General features: G+C 45.5%; 1 pseudogene; it reads right to left on the reverse strand.

Annotated features, from left to right (window-relative positions):
- Positions 1–2,915, reverse strand: part of LOC138674591 (piwi-like protein 1 pseudogene) — a 70,648-nt pseudogene extending 67,733 nt beyond the window's left edge.
- Positions 2,916–16,785: the final 13,870 nt, after the last annotated feature.

Below are 16,785 nucleotides of genomic sequence, written 5' to 3' on the forward strand. Positions count from 1 at the left end.
TCACGCTGCAGACTACAACCAGGTCATTGCAATACAAGAGCGTGAAAATATAATTTTTTACCTATTTTGGGGGGGCCCAGACATCAGATGTGAGTGGGCCTAACAATCTGTCCTTTTTTGGGTGGTACTATCTAATATTTTGTAGTGTCTTATCAAATTTTTGGACACCATTTTGCTGCCCCAAATAACTTTAGCTGGCTCCAAAAAAATGAGCTACAGTTGTTACATTTATCAATGTGTGTTGCATGCCACACACATCGCATATCATTGCGCTAAATATTTTAAAATTTTAGTACTCCAATTTTATTTTTGGGTGTCATAGCCAACTTTTTGACAAAATTTTGGTGTGCAAAAAAAAAAGGTCAGATTTTGATCAGTCTGTTATCTCTGGCTGACGCCTGGTTTATCAGTGGTGTCAAAATCCGTTCTTTGCAGGCATACGTTGAATTCTTCAGTCTGCTACCTTTGGTCTACTCAGTATTTATTGTTTTTAAAAATGGAAAAAAAAATACAGTCTGTAATCATCGTCACATGCCTGGTGTATCTGTGGTGTAAAAATCTTCTGTTTGCAGGCATCCGTTGCATTGTTCTGTCTGCTAGCCTTGGTTTACTCAGTATTTATTGTTTTACAAAAAAAATAAAGAAACTTAAAGAAAATTTATACAGTCTGTTATGTCAGGCTGAGGCCTGGTGTATCTGTGGTGGCAAAATCGTAGCTTCGCAGGCATAAGTTGCATAGTTCTGTCTGCTAGCCTTGTTCTACTCATTTTTTTTTCAAAATTTCACATGCAACAGAAAAAATAATTATACAGTCTGCAATCTGTGGCTGCGGCCTGTTGTATCTGTGGTGGAAAATTCATAGCTTTGAAGGAATACTGATCAGATATAATTTTGCTCCAAATAAATACATTTGTGTTGAGCTTTTGAAATAGTTCAGTAGTCCATTTAAAATGGGCAAGGCAAGGGGCAAGGGACGGGGAAGTGGACGTGATGCTGATGGTGCATGCAGAGGACAAGGCCGTGGCCAAGCTGAAAGTGAGCCACAACAAAGACCCACATCTTTTTGCTCGACCTTCCTTTTCCAGTTTCTAGGTGATCGCAGCACACCACTATTGAAGCCAGGGCAGTGTGAAATGATTGTTGGTTGGATAGTGGATAATGCTTCTAGTCACTTAGCCACCACCACCACCACCACCACCATGTCTTCGACACGGTCAAGTCTGAGTAGCCGTGAGTGTAACAGAAAAAATAATTATACAGTCTGCATTTTTTTTCAAAAATTCACCAAACCCCCCCAAAAAGTCCTCGACTTCAACCAACACTGCCCGGTTCATCTTGGTGCGCATTTGCTGTGTGATCTTGAACAGGTTCTGCAGAAGAGCGTTCGTCGCGTCCTAATTTCTCCAGGTGTAAAAAAGCAGCCAATTTTTCATATCTCATGGGCTAATTAGGACGGGACCCCTCTGATCTCGCAACCAATCAGCAAGCTGTGGATTATATTTAGCAGATTTGTCTTTTTGCACGATTTATTTCCGGAGGTGCAATTCTCCCTTTGAACTGTAGCAGCTCGGTATTGAAATTCAGCCCCCATTCACATAGCTCTTTCTGAATGCTGTCATCCTTGTATATGTAGTTCATGAACTTCACAACTTGCCACTCCCTCTGTTCTGGTGGTAAGTGGGTGTGAACGGCCAGGTCTTTCATGATGTTGAAGTCGTTTCTCATTCTGTCGGTCAGACCTGTTAGGTTACAGAACTCTGGCACCAGTATGGTGGCTCCATCTGTGGCTCCCGGCTTGGGCCTCTGGGAGATGTTCACAATTATAGGCTGGATCATGTCTTTCACTTGTTCATTGTATTGATTCTTATAGTAGTCCACAAAGCTGATCTCGCTTCTGTCTGCCTTCTTGAAGGTGGATGCTGAAGCCATGTTCCAGGCGATCTCGTCTATATGGTAGGTTTTAGTGTTGGACTTGGTGAGGATGATCTGTCCTATCTCTCCTTGCTGCATGTGTCCTGGAACCTCTGAGGGCCACACGAGGAGTAGAGGCTGCTCATGATGTCGTGCACAGTCTCATTCCAGAGGACTTTATGGCTGACATCAATACTCAACATGACACTGGTCTCGTACTTGAGGATGGAGGTGGAAAACCCCAGGCAGACGGCGAGTTGGTGGGCTCTGACTTCGGTGGCGTCGCTCGGGTTGTAATAGTTGCGTCCTATTTGCTTCATACCAATTATCTTCAGGAGTCTTCGGGAAATGATGTTATAGAAATGGAAGCAGGTGGGCGAGGTCGGTGGAAGCTCATTGGTCAAGATGATTGTTATCCGCACGTTGTCTCCATTTCGAGTTTGGTTGAACACCTTGGTGACCTTATTCAGTTTTTTTGGTAAAAACAACATGGTTCCATCAAACGCCCATGCCTTCCCGTCAGTTTCTTCATGCTGGTACAGGAGGCCATCCTGCAAACGCTTGGACTCCATGGTGGGGTTGAAGTCAACGTGATACTGGTACAGGGCCTGCAGTGGTCGGGACATCACCTTGATGTGGTTGGTCACAAAAGCAATTTTGGTTCCAAAGGCACCAGCTTTTGATTTTTCCACGTGTTCGATAGTCTGCTGGGTGTTCACCCCAACGTCATGGAAATCACGCCTACGGCCAACCCATTCCCCGATAGACACTTCTGCAAGTCCAACTGACACCTGCAGAACCTCGGGCAATGGTCTCTCTGATGCCGCTGCCGGTCGACCTCTCTGGCGCCCTCTTCCGATGAGCAAAGGCTCAGGCGCTGGCTGCTGAGATCTGACTGCTGGCCGGGGTCCTTGGGGCTGCTGTATCTGTCCAGGTGGTCTTTGTGGGGCCTGCTCCTGCACACGAGCTCGACCGTGGGCCCGGGATCTTGCTCGTCAGCTCATCTTTTACTTCGTACACAAACCACGCACTAGTATTTATTATGCCTAGTTTCTAAAGAGGCCTTCATCAATGTTTCCTCATTCTCCACCACTAGATCACCATGGTGAACATGTTGTATGCTGTTATGACCTGGTGGTTAAGAGGCCACACTGATATGACCTGGTGGCTAAAATGCAACATGGAGCGAGCTCTGAGAAGGTGGTATCTCTACTGACCGCAGTCCCTAATCCTAACAACAACACTAGAAATAGCCGTGGGATGTTCCTGACTCTCCCTAGACACCTCTTCACAGCCTAAGAAATAACTACCCCTGAAGAAGGAAATAGAAAGCTATCTTGCCTCAGAGAAAACCCCCAAAAGGAAAGATAACCCCCCACAAATATTTACTGTGAATGGAGAGGGAAATGACGTACACAGAAATGAAATCAGAATTCAGCAAAGGAGGCCAATACTAAACTAGATAGACAGAGAGAAAAGGATACTGTGCGGTCAGTATAAAAAACTACAAAATCCACGCAGAGTTTACAAAAATGAACTTCACACCGACTCACGGTGTGGAGGGGCAAATCTGCTTTCCCAGAGCTTCCAGCTAGCCTGAATAACACATAGTGACAAGCTGGACAAAAAGAGACATATTTGCAAAGCAAAGAGTCCAAACAAATGGACAAACAAAAAGTAGCAAAAACTTATCTTTTGCAGACAAGGACTGGCCATATGAGAATTCCAAGGAGAGAACAAAATCCAACCAAGAACATTGACAGCAGGCATGGACTAAAGCCCAGAGCAGGTTTAAATAACAAACCCAGGCAAGGCGATTAGTGAAGGCAGCTGCTACAGCTACCTAAAGGAGCAGCAGTTCCACTCGAAACCACCAGAGGGAGCCCAAGGGCAGAACTCACAAAAATACCACTAGCAACCACAGGAGGGAGCTCCAGAACGGAATTCACAACAGTATGCTGCTTCAGCCATTCAATTTTTGGGCAAGGGTGTCTATGATACTACCCATAAATAATTTTTTAAAGCTGTAACCCCCATGTAGAAATGATTGTCAGGCCATGCACTTAGTGTATGGGCATTACAAGTCTAGAAGACCAGCTCCTTTAAATTGGGCCTACAGTAGTTTTCAATGAGACCTAGTTTTTAATGAGGCCTTCCTCCACTTCTCATAATTTTCCACCACTAGATCACCAGGGTTCACGTGTTAAGTGCTGCTACAGACAGTCAATTTTTTGGCAAGGATGTCTGTGATCCCAATTCAATATTTTTTAAAAAATGTCTCCCCATGAGGGATCTAGGAGACCCGCTCCTTTGTAATGGAACAGTTTTTTTTATGATGTCCTCCTCCATGTTTCTTCCAAGGGGGATTGGGGTACGTGCAAATTTGGGTCAAGGCGGCCCTTGCATTCAATGCATAAGGAAACAGTATGGCAGGACCAACTGAAGAATGTGAAGTGGGTTTTCCTGTGGCTATCCACTACCTGGGTTCAAAGGCTTATTGAGGTGCATATGACGTGGTAGCAGGGCAGGCCTCGCATTCAATGCAACAATTTTTCAGGAAGCCCTCCTGTGCCTCTCGTGAAAGGGGTTTTAGGGTGCGTTGTAATTGTTGGCAACCCAGCCACTCACTGCATAGGCAATAGCAGCATGTTTAATAATGGCCCTTTAAAAATATTAATACAGCCTGATGCCCCTCTAAAAATAGGTTTTGGGAATTTAAGAGTCCCTCCTTCAGAAATGAAACAAGATGTGTCTCCTTATGTGTCACACACCACATGGCCAGCTAGGGTTATTAAATGTTACAATGACATTTCCCAGTGAATGCATTTGTATTGGTTGAAAGCAATGTTAAAGTCGAAAGACGTATCAAAAACGCTGTGTGCGAACATAGCCCAAATGGTGGAGGAATCCCTTGGTCTGGGGTTAACTATTTTGCCTTATATACAAGCAATTACCCTGGAAAGGCTGTACCTTAACATATTTCCCAGCAAAATCCATTTCGGTTTCGTTTTTGTATGTTTTTTGGTGCACCTGTAAAAATGGTGTGGAACTCTGACAACAGCTCTGACAGCTGTGACTTTGGAGTCAGAAATGCTTCCAGGCGCGATCCCCATGATGTTCCCATGTCATTTGAGCAGTGTTTCCATCATTTTCAGACATTTTTAGACCTTAAAAGGACCCCCGGGGGGATCGCAGTAAAAATACTGGTGTTTCCCATAGACTTACGTTGGGCTCGTTGCTCGGGTCGAGTACCCGAATATTCCAATTTGCTCAACCTGAGCAATGAGCACCCAAGGATTTTAGTGCTCGCTCATCACTAATAAAGAACTCTTCCAATCTTTCTTCTCATCAGCTGCTAAAGTGTGCAGCATTGATGATAATGTCCAGTTAAAACGTTCCATTTGTCCATTACCCTCTGGGTGATAGGGTGGGATCTCTGAATTCTACAGTACTTTCCTAATTTGCCAAAGAGCTGGTACTCAAATTCTCTTCCTTGGTCGTGGTGTAACCTTGTAGGGAACCAAAACTTCAAAGCAAAATCACTGAAGATCTTCTCCGCCGCTGTTCAACCAGATTAATTAGTGGTGGCATATGCTTGAGCAAATCGAGTAAAATGGTACCTAAGTCCTGCTAAACACGTGTCCATGCTCCTTTGCTGGAGCTGAACTGAGCCCAAACAGTATGCGGATCCACTTATATAATCCCCATGGTGTGATGAATGCTGTCAAGAGTTTACTGGACTCCTTGACAAACCCTTGGTGCTATGCCTTACCCTGATCGAGGACAGGTGACCATGTACTTCCTGATAGGCTATCCAGCATATCTTGGATCTTTGGTATCGGGCGTCAATCAGGTACTGAATTTCGGTTTAGTTCGCGGTAATCACAGCAGAGTCTTAACATACCGTCCTTCTTCTTAATGCAGGCAATAAGAGGGGAATAAGATGACTTCGACTTTTGGACCCAACCTCTGTTGATTAGATCTTGTAAATACGCTTTCACTTCACGGTGTAATGGTTTTTACCGACATGTAACTTTTGGTTACTGAGGTCGTGTCTTTCAAATTAATTTTCAACTGCAATGATCGAATACAGCCTATTTCAGAGTCATCTTTAGAGAATGCATGACACTCTTCTCTCAGCATCTGTTTTGCTACTGCTAGATCTTCAGCACACAAGTGTTCCAGTGGTACTAGGGGATCCCAGGATCCTGAGGTGGGTCGTGCAATTTTCTTCCCTAGGCAACTCCAGTTCCTTGGTGGGGGGACTGAATTCATGGTAGACCACTGGGCGGGTCTCACACCGGCTGGATATATCGTTTTGATGATTTCGATGTGACATAACACAGTCTTTAGATCTAGTCTAATTTCATGTTTTGTGGTTTTCTGTTGTGAATTCTGTGGTCGAGCTCCCTCCTGTGGTCATGAGTGGTACTTCGGCTGGTTCTGTCTATGAGCTTCCTCTGGTGGATGTGAGTGGGGCTGCGGCTTCTGAGTTTCCTTCCTCAGGTGACGAGGTTAAGTCGTTAGGTGCTGCTCTATTTAACTCCACCTAGTTCTTTGTTTCTTGCCTCCAGTCAATGTTCCAGTATTGGTCTTGCTCTCTCCTGGATGGCTTGCATAAGCTAAGTTCTGCTTGTGTTTCTTGGTTTGCTATTTTTTCTGTCCAGCCTGCTATTTTGGTTTGTCTTGCTTGCTGGAAGCTCTGGGATGCAGAGGAAGCACCTCCGTACCGTTAGTTGGTGCGGAGGGTCTTTTTGCGCCCTCTGCGTGGTTGTTTGTAGGTTTTTGTGCTGACCGCAAAGCTATCTTTCCTATCCTCGGTCTATTCAGTAGGTCGGGCCTCACTTTGCTAAAATCTATTTCATCTCTGTGTTTGTATTTTCATCTTTACTCACAGTCAATATATGTGGGGGGCTGCCTTTTCCTTTGGGGAATTTCTCTGAGGCAAGGTAGGCTTATTTTTCTATCTTCAGGGCTAGCTAGTTTCTCAGGCTGTGCCCGAGGCGCCTAGGTCTGGTCAGGAGCGCTCCACGGCTACCTCTAGTGTGGTGTGATAGGATTAGGGATTGCGGTCAGCAGAGTTCCCACGTCTCAGAGCTCGTCCTATGTTATTAGTAACTATCAGGTCACTTTGTGTGCTCTTAACCACCAGGTCCATTGTGTTTCTGAACCACCAGTTCATAACAGTACTGGAGGCCCAAAGTACTAATGCTTCTCAATAGAGGGAAAAGAGAAGTTCTGAGACCATTTTTTTTTCTCTGCACTGTGTTTTGTCTTTCTTTTCCCCTAGACATTTGGGCGGTTCAGGACACAGGTGTAGTGATGGACATTAAAGGTCTGTTTTCTTGTGTGGATCATCTCACTGCAAGAGTACAAAATATTCAAGACATTGTGGTTCAGAAATCTATGTTAGAACCTAGAATTCCTATTCCTGACTTATTTTCTGGAGATAGAGCTAAGTTTTTGAATTTCAAAAATAATTGTAAACTGTTTCTGGCTTTGAAACCCCGCTCCTCTGATGACCCAGTTCAACAAGTTAAGATCATTATTTCTTTATTACGTGGCGACCCTCAAGACTGGGCATTTTCCCTTGCGCCAGGAGATCCTGCATTATGCGATATTGATGCGTTTTTTCTGGCGCTCGGATTGCTGTATGATGAACCTAATTCAGTGGATCAGGCAGAGAAAAATTTGCTGGCTCTGTGTCAGGGTCAGGATGAGGTAGAGATATATTGTCAGAAGTTTAGGAAGTGGTCTGTGCTCACTCAATGGAATGAATGTGCGCTGGCAGCAATTTTCAGAAAGGGTCTCTCTGAAGCCCTTAAGGATGTCATGGTGGGATTTCCTATGCCTGCTGGTCTGAATGAGTCTATGTCTTTGGCCATTCAGATCGATCGACGCTTACGTGAGCGTAAAAATGTGCACCATTTGGTGGTATTATCTGAGCATAAACCTGAGCCTATGCAATGTGATAGGACTTTGACCAGACCTGAGCGGCAAGAACACAGACGTCGGAATGGGCTGTGTTTTTATTGTGGTGATTCCACTCATGCTATCTCCAATTGTCCTAAGCGCACTAAGCGGTTCACTAGGTCTGCCACCATTGGTACGGTACAGTCGAAATTTCTTTTGTCCGTTACTTTGATCTGTTCTTTGTCATCCTATTCTGTCATGGCATTTGTGGATTCAGGCGCTGACCTGAATTTGATGGACTTGGACTTTGCTAGGTGCTGTGGGTTTTTCTTGGAGCCCTTACAGTATCCTATTCCATTGAGAGGAATTGATGCTACGCCTTTGGCCAAGAATAAGCCTCAGTACTGGACCCAACTGACCATGTGCATGGCTCCTGCGCATCAGGAGGATATTCGCTTTTTGGTGTTGCATAATCTGCATGATGTGGTCGTGTTGGGGTTGCCATAGCTACAAGTCCATAACCCAGTATTGGATTGGAAATCTATGTCTGTGTCCAGCTGGGGTTGTCAGGGGGTACATGGTGATGTTCCAGTTCTGTCTATTACATCATCCACCCCTTCTGAGGTCCCAGAGTTCTTGTCGGATTACCGGGATGTATTTGATGAGCCCAAGTCCAGTGCCCTACCTCCGCATAGGGATTGCGATTGTGCTATCGATTTGATTCCTGGTAGTAAGTTTCCTAAGGGTCGACTGTTTAATTTGTCTGTGCCTGAGCACGCCGTTATGCGGAGTTACGTAAAGGAATCCTTGGAGAAGGGTCATATTCGCCCGTCGTCGTCGCCATTGGGAGCAGGGTTCTTTTTTGTGGCCAAGAAGGATGGTTCGTTGAGACCTTGTATTGATTACCGCCTTCTAAATAAAGTCACAGTCAAATTTCAGTACCCCTTGCCGCTGCTGTCTGATTTGTTTGCTCGGATTAAGGGGGCTAGTTGGTTCACCAAGATAGATCTTCGTGGTGCGTATAATCTTGTGCGTATTAAACAGGGCGATGAATGGAAAACAGCATTTAATACGCCCGAGGGCCATTTTGAGTACCTGGTTATGCCATTCGGGCTTTCCAATGCTCCATCAGTATTTCAGTCCTTTATGCATGACATCTTCCGAGAGTACCTGGATAAATTCCTGATTGTATACTTGGATGATATTTTGGTCTTCTCGGATGATTGGGAGTCTCACATGAAGCAGGTTAGAATGGTGTTCCAGGTCCTGCGTGCAAATACTTTGTTTGTGAAGGGGTCAAAGTGTCTCTTTGGTGTTCAGAGGGTTTCATTTTTGGGTTTAATTTTTTCCCCTTCTACTATCGAGATGGACCCTGTTAAAGTTCAGGCCATTTATGATTGGACTCAGCCGACATCTCTGAAGAGTCTGCAAAAGTTCCTGGGCTTTGCTAATTTTTATCGTCGCTTCATCAACAGTTTTTCTAGTATTGCTAAACCATTGACTGATTTAACCAAGAAGGGTGCTGATGTGGTCAATTGGTCTTCTGCTGCTGTAGAAGCTTTTCAGGAGTTGAAGCGTCGTTTCTCTTCTGCCCCTGTGTTGTGCCAGCCAGATGTTTCGCTCCCGTTCCAGGTCGAGGTTGATGCTTCTGAGATTGGAGCAGGGGCTGTTTTGTCGCAAAGAAGTTCTGATGGCTCGGTGATGAAACCATGTGCCTTCTTTTCCAGGAAGTTTTCGCCTGCTGAGCGTAATTATGATGTGGGCAATCGAGAGTTGCTGGCCATGAAGTGGGCATTCGAGGAGTGGCGTCATTGGCTTGAAGGAGCTAAGCATCGCGTGGTGCTCTTGACTGATCATAAGAACTTGACTTATCTCGAGTCCGCCAAGCGGTTGAATCCTAGACTCGTTGGTCGTTGTTTTTTGCCCGTTTTGACTTTGTGATTTCATATCTTCCGGGCTCTAAAAATGTGAAGGCGGATGCTCTGTCTAGGAGTTTTGTGCCCGACTCTCCGGGTGTATCTGAGCCGGCGGGTATCCTCAAAGAGGGAGTAATTGTGTCTGCCATCTCCCCTGATTTGCGGCGGGTGCTGCAAAAATTTCAGGCTGATAAACCTGATCGTTGCCCAGCGGAGAAACTGTTTGTCCCTGATAGGTGGACGAATAAAGTTATCTCTGAGGTTCATTGTTCGGTGTTGGCTGGTCATCCTGGAATCTTTGGTACCAGAGAGTTAGTGGCTAGATCCTTTTGGTGGCCATCTCTGTCGCGGGATGTGCGTACTTTTGTGCAGTCCTGTGGGATTTGTGCTCGGGCTAAGCCCTGCTGTTCTCGTGCCAGTGGGTTGCATTTGCCCTTGCCGGTCCCGAAGAGACCTTGGACACATATCTCTATGGATTTTATTTCAGATCTTCCCGTCTCTCAAAAGATGTCAGTCATTTGGGTGGTCTGTGATCGCTTCTCTAAGATGGTCCATTTGGTACCCTTGTCTAAATTGCCTTCCTCCTCTGATTTGGTGCCATTGTTTTTCCAGCATGTGGTTCGTTTACATGGCATTCCAGAGAATATCGTTTCTGACAGAGGTTCCCAGTTTGTTTCGAGGTTTTGGCGAGCCTTTTGTGGTAGGATGGGCATTGACTTGTCTTTTTCCTCGGCTTTCCATCCTCAGACTAATGGCCAGACCGAACGAACCAATCAGACCTTGGAAACATATCTGAGATGCTTTGTTTCTGCTGATCAGGATGACTTGGTGTCCTTTTTGCCTTTGGCTGAGTTCGCCCTTAATAATCGAGCCAGCTTGGCTACCTTGGGTTCACCGTTTTTCTGCAACTCTGGGTTCCATCCTCGTTTCTCTTCAGGGCAGGTTGAGTCTTCGGACTGTCCTGGTGTGGATACTGTGGTGGACAGGTTGCAGCAGATTTGGACTCATGTAGTGGACAATTTGACCTTGTCCCAGGAGAAGGCTCAACGTTTCGCTAATCGCAGACGCTGTGTGGGTCCCCGACTTCGGGTTGGGGACTTGGTTTGGTTATCTTCTCGTCATATTCCTATGAAGGTTTCCTCTCCTAAGTTTAAACCTCGTTTTATTGGTCCGTATAGGATTTCTGAGGTTCTTAATCCTGTGTCTTTTCGTCTGACCCTTCCAGATTCTTTTTCCATACATAACGTATTCCATAGGTCATTGTTGCGGAGATACGTGGCACCCGTGGTTCCATCTGTTGATCCTCCTGCGCCGGTTTTGGTGGAGGGGGAGTTGGAGTATATTGTGGAGAAGATTTTGGATTCTCCTGTTTCTAGACGGAAACTCCAGTACCTGGTTAAGTGGAAGGGTTATGGTCAGGAAGATAATTCCTGGGTTTTTGCCTCTGATGTTCATGCTGCCGATCTGGTTCGTGCCTTTCATTTGGCTCATCCTGGTCGGCCTGGGGGCTCTGGTGAGGGTTCGGTGACCCCTCCTCAAGGGGGGGTACTGTTGTGAATTCTGTGTTCGAGCTCCCTCCTGTGGTCATGAGTGGTACTTCGGCTGGTTCTGTCTATGAGCTTCCTCTGGTGGATGTGAGTGGGGCTGCGGCTTCAGAGTTTCCTTCCTCAGGTGACGAGGTTAAGTCGTTAGGTGCTGCTCTATTTAACTCCACCTAGTTCTTTGTTCCTTGCCTCCAGTCAATGTTCCAGTATTGGTCTTGCTCTCTCCTGGATCGTCCTTGTGACCTGCATAAGCTAAGTTCTGCTTGTGTTTCTTGGTTTGCTATTTTTTCTGTCCAGCTTGCTATTTTGGTTTGTCTTGTTTGCTGGAAGCTCTGGGACGCAGAGGAAGCACCTCCATACCGTTAGTCGGTGCGGAGAGTCTTTTTGCGCCCTCTGCGTGGTTGTTTGTAGGTTTTTGTGCTGACCGCAAAGCTATCTTTCCTATCCTCGGTCTATTCAGTAAGTCGGGCCTCACTTTGCTAAAATCTATTTCATCTCTGTGTTTGTATTTTCATCTTTACTCACAGTCATTATGTGTGGGGGGCTGCCTTTTCCTTTGGGGAATTTCTCTGAGGCAAGGTAGGCTTATTTTTCTATCTTCAGGGCTAGCTAGTTTCTCAGGCTGTGCCCGAGGCGCCTAGGTCTGGTCAGGAGCGCTCCACGGCTACCTCTAGTGTGGTGTGATAGGATTAGGGATTGCGGTCAGCAGAGTTCCCACGTCTCAGAGCTCGTCCTATGTTATTAGTAACTATCAGGTCACTTTGTGTGCTCTTAACCACCAGGTCCATTGTGTTTCTGAACCACCAGTTCATAACAGTTTTCATCACCGGCACTGTCACTCGGACAAACCCACCTGTAGGAATCACAAGCACATTCTCACTTTGAACTAGGCCTTCTGGAAGTTCAAAGGAGTCTTTTGGCATGAACAGTCTCTTCTGGACTTTTCTTCTCAGTTCCAACCGGACCCCACACCTCACTCCCACCATTTGGTTTGCAGGGATGATGGTTGGGTGCAGGCCTACCTTGACTACTTTCAGGTCCATTGTATTCTGTGCTTTCTTTACTCTATGAATCATGTTTTCTGCCACAGAGTTGGGTATGGCTAACAATGTGGCAATTGCATCCACCATCAGTGTCCTTGACTTATGTTTTGTGATGACCTCACTGATTATATTATAACCAAGGATAGGATCCTCTGCCACGTTATGATCACTGATCACAAGAAAAGGCACCAAAAGTTCGATGCTGTTGCTGTTCTTCGTGGCCCTGAGTTGGAAAGTTAATTCCACCCAGCCTATGAAAGGAATTTCAGTGTGGTTGACGGCTTTGCTGTGGAGTTCCGCTGGTCCTAAGAGTTCCTTTAGTGACCGAATGCAGGTATGTGGCAGGTGGTGCTTTCACCATTCTTCATTTAAAAGGCTCGCTTGGGCTGAGTCCATCTAGCTTGCACTGTATATAGCACTTTTCACCGATTAGGCTGATGAGGATATCTTTACTCACTGAAGAATCCTCCTTCCAGGAGTATGACATTAGACCTCCGCACTGGGCATTAAGTAACTGTTGCCCCTGTGTCTCTTGCAGCTCTTGTAGACGGGAACACACTTGGGGATAGTACTGACAGCCGTTTTACCTCATGTGCCATTCTGGGGGTTGGTGGGATTTGGATTTGCTTCTGGGGCCTCCTCCTTGTCACGGTTACCAGTCGCACTGCACTGGCAACCTCCTGTTTTTTTTACCCAAACGACCGTGACCATTGACATTCCTTGGCATAATATCCTTCCTCCCCACATCTTAAACAGTGGACACATACTGCACTCTGATTTGATGAACGGCACGCCTCACAAGCCAGGTATCTTCTGTTTTGGAACCCACTCCTGGGTCTGAGAGGTACAGATTCTGGCCTGGAAAAAATCAACTCTTTCACCTCCATCAGCTCAGCTCACAGTTCTCCTATTACTATTTCCCAGTCAGCACTGGCTGTCCTTTGGTTGGTGGTTTAAGGTTCACTCTCAGCGGTGGTACCGGAGTATCTTCATCATGATCTTCTGTAGTACACGCCTGCACAAGGCAAGATTGCCTTGTGCAGGCGTGTACTATGGAGGACAGAGAATGAACTTCAATCCAATATTGCAGCCAGCATGCAGCCAGCGGGTAAGGAAAGGGTGAATCAAAAACCCCAAAACCCTGCCTCCATGGCTGAAGATTGTTCCCTCCAAATTCAGGTGACAGTGTCCCTTTAAGCACAGGCTTTATAAACAGCACAGCTGCTTCTTAGAGGCACATTGACTACCAGTCTCTTTTGAAAGCACAGTTCAGCACAGATCAATACTCTTTACAAAAGCACCGTAGTACTCAATATTTTTTCTAGCGCAGTGTAATGGAGGAGGGAAGGAGGGTTTGCTGAGAGAGATTATCCCTGTGACACAATTTCTTAAGATCACTTATCTTCCTGCTCCTGATAGACTTTCTCAACTAAACGTTCAAGGGTTAGCCCAGCTCCACTCTGTAATGGAATCTTGTGTCCCTATTGTTCACTTGCCTGAACGTTTTTGAGACAGATCACTGAAACACACCACTAATCCCTTTGGCTGCTGCCAGAACAGTAAACAAGTTTTCCACAATCCCTCTGGGGCTCTGCTAACTAAGGTTGAGCGAAACAGATCGGTCATTTTCATAAGTCGCCGACTTTTGGCAAAGTCGGGTTTCATGAAACCCGACCCGATCCCTGTGTGGGGTCGGCCACGCGGTACGCGACTTTCGCGCCAAAGTCGCGTTTCAATGATGCGAAAAGGGCCATTTCTCAGCCAATGAAGGTGGACGCAGAGTGTGGGCAGCGTGATGACATAGGTCTCAGTCTCCACCATCTTAGAGAAGGGAATTACAGTGATTGGCTTGCTTTCTGCGGCGTCACAGGGGCTATAAAGGGGCGTTCCCGCCGACCGCCATCTTACTGCTGCTGATCTGAGCATAGGGAGAGGTTGCTGCCGCTTCGTCAGAAGCAGGGATAGCGTTAGGCAGGGTACATTAACCCCCCAAACCACTTGTGCTGTAGCGATTTCCACTGTCCAACACCACCTTTTGTTTGCAGGGACAGTGGAGGCTACATATATTTTTCCTCAGCGCTGTAGCTCATTGGGCTGCCGTAGAAGGCTCCCTGATAGCTGCATTGCTATTTGTACGCCGCTGTGCAAACCAACTGCTTTTTTCAAAGCACAAATCCTGTTGCTCCTTCCTTTCTGCACAGCTATCTTGTTTGTTTGTCCACACTTTTGACTTTTTTGTGCAGCAGTCCACTCCTTGTTATTGCTGCATGCCATACTTTGCTGAGATTACTGCAGGGAGATAGTAATTGTAGGACAGTCCCTTTTTTTTTTTTGTTTCGTTATATCTCTTCAAGCCACTTTCTGCCACAGAAGATATACTCTAATACAGTAGCCCAGATTTATTCACTAGTCTCCCTGAAGAAAAAAAAAAAAAGGTGCAGATTAAAATTGGCAAATCTGCATCAGTGGCAGTCCTGTGTGGCATCTGTGTCTCATTTTCTGGCACAGAAAACATACAGTCTAACAGTGGGCCTGATTTCTTGCCAATTCTCCCATAAATAAAAAAAAATAGTGGGAGATTAAGATTGCCAATTCTGCCTCAGTGCCAGTCGTGTGTGTGGCATCTGTCTTTAGTTTTGTGCCACAGAAAACCTAGTATGTAATACTGGGCCTGATTTTTTTAAAATTCTCCCAGAAAAAAAAATAGTGGGAGATTAAGATTGGCAATTCTGCCTCAGTGCCAGTCGTGTGTGTGGCATCTGTCTTTAATTTTGTGCCACAGAAAACCTAGTGTGTAATACTGGGCCTGATTTTTTTATAATTCTCCCTGGAAAAAAAATAGTGGGAGATTAAGATTGGCATTTCAGCCTCAGTGCCAGTCCTGTGTGTGGCATCTGTCTCTCATTTTGTGCCACAGAAACATTCAGTCTAACAGTGGGTCTGATTTCTTGCCAATTCTCCCATAAATAAAAAAAAAATAGTGGGAGATTAAGATTGGCAATTCTGCCTCAGTGGCAGTGCTGTGTGTGACATCTGTCTCCCATTTTGTGCCACAGAAAACCTAGTGTGTAATACTGGGCCTGATTTTTTTATAATTCTCCCTGGAAAAAAAAATAGTGGGAGATTCAGATTGGCATTTCTGCCTCAGTGCCTGTCCTGTGTGTGGCATATGTCTCTCCTTTTGTGCCACAGAAAACATACAGTTTAACAGTGGGCCTGATTTCTTGCCAATTCTCCCATAAAATAAAAAAAAATAGTGGGAGATTAAGATTGGCAATTCTGCCTCAGAGCCAGTCGTGTGTGTGGCATCTGTCTTAAATTTTGTGCCACATTAAACCTAGTGTGTAACACTGGGCCTGATTTCTTGCCAATTCTCCCATAAATAAAAAAAAATAGTGGGAGATTAAGATTGGCAATTCTGCCTCAGTGGCAGTGCTGTGTGTGACATCTGTCTCTAATTTTGTGCCACAGAAAACCTAGTGTGTAATACTGGGCCAGATTTTTTTTAAATTCTCCCAGGAAAAAATAAAATAGTGGGAGATTAAGATTGGCATTTCTGCCTCAGTGCCTGTCCTGTGTGTGGCATCTGTCTCTCATTTTGTGCCACAGAAAACATACAGTCTAACAGTAGGCCTGATTTCTTGCCAATTCTCCAATGAATAAAAAAAATAGTGGGAGATTAAGATTGGCAATTCTGCCTCAGTGCCAGTCGTGTGTGTGGCATCTGTCTTTCATTTAATGCCACAGAACATATACTGTATAAGAGTGGGCCGCATTTCTTCAATATTTTCCCAGAAAAAATAAAAAGGGGGAGATTTTTATTGGTAGTGTCTGCATCTGCGTCAGTCCTATTAGTGGCATATCTGTCTGCCACTAAAGCTGTGTACTGTTATACATTGGGCCTGATTTTCCCTGCAGTCTCACCCACCTATAAAGGGATATATAAATCCAACAGAAGTTTGAGATCACCTTGTAACTGGTTTTACAGTAACAAATACCGTTAGTTTGGTTACATTTTTCAAACAATGAGGAAGTCTGGTGGAAGAGGTCGTGGCCGAGGGCGGTCGTTGCCAGCTGGTAATGATGGTAGTGGTGGTGGAGCATCAGGTGGTCGTGGGAAAAGCAATATAGCACCTAAGTCTCGAGTTGTTGAGCCAGGTTCGTCGTCTAGCTACTAGTGTTGAGCGATACCGTCTGATACTTGAAAGTATCGGTATCGGATAGTATCGGCCGATACCCGAAAAGTATCGGATATCGCCGATACCGATATCCGATACCAATACAAGTCAATGGGACACCAAGTATCGGAAGGTATCCTAATGGTTCCCAGGGTCTGAAGGAGAGGAAACTCTCCTTCAGGCCCTGGGATCCATATTAATGTGTAAAATAAAGAATTAAAATAAAAAATATTGATATATTCACCTCTCCGGCGGCCCCTGGACATCACGCTGGTAACCG

This window comes from Ranitomeya imitator, chromosome 4 (assembly GCF_032444005.1).
Source record: "Ranitomeya imitator isolate aRanImi1 chromosome 4, aRanImi1.pri, whole genome shotgun sequence".
NCBI classification, from domain to species: Eukaryota; Metazoa; Chordata; class Amphibia; order Anura; family Dendrobatidae; genus Ranitomeya; species Ranitomeya imitator.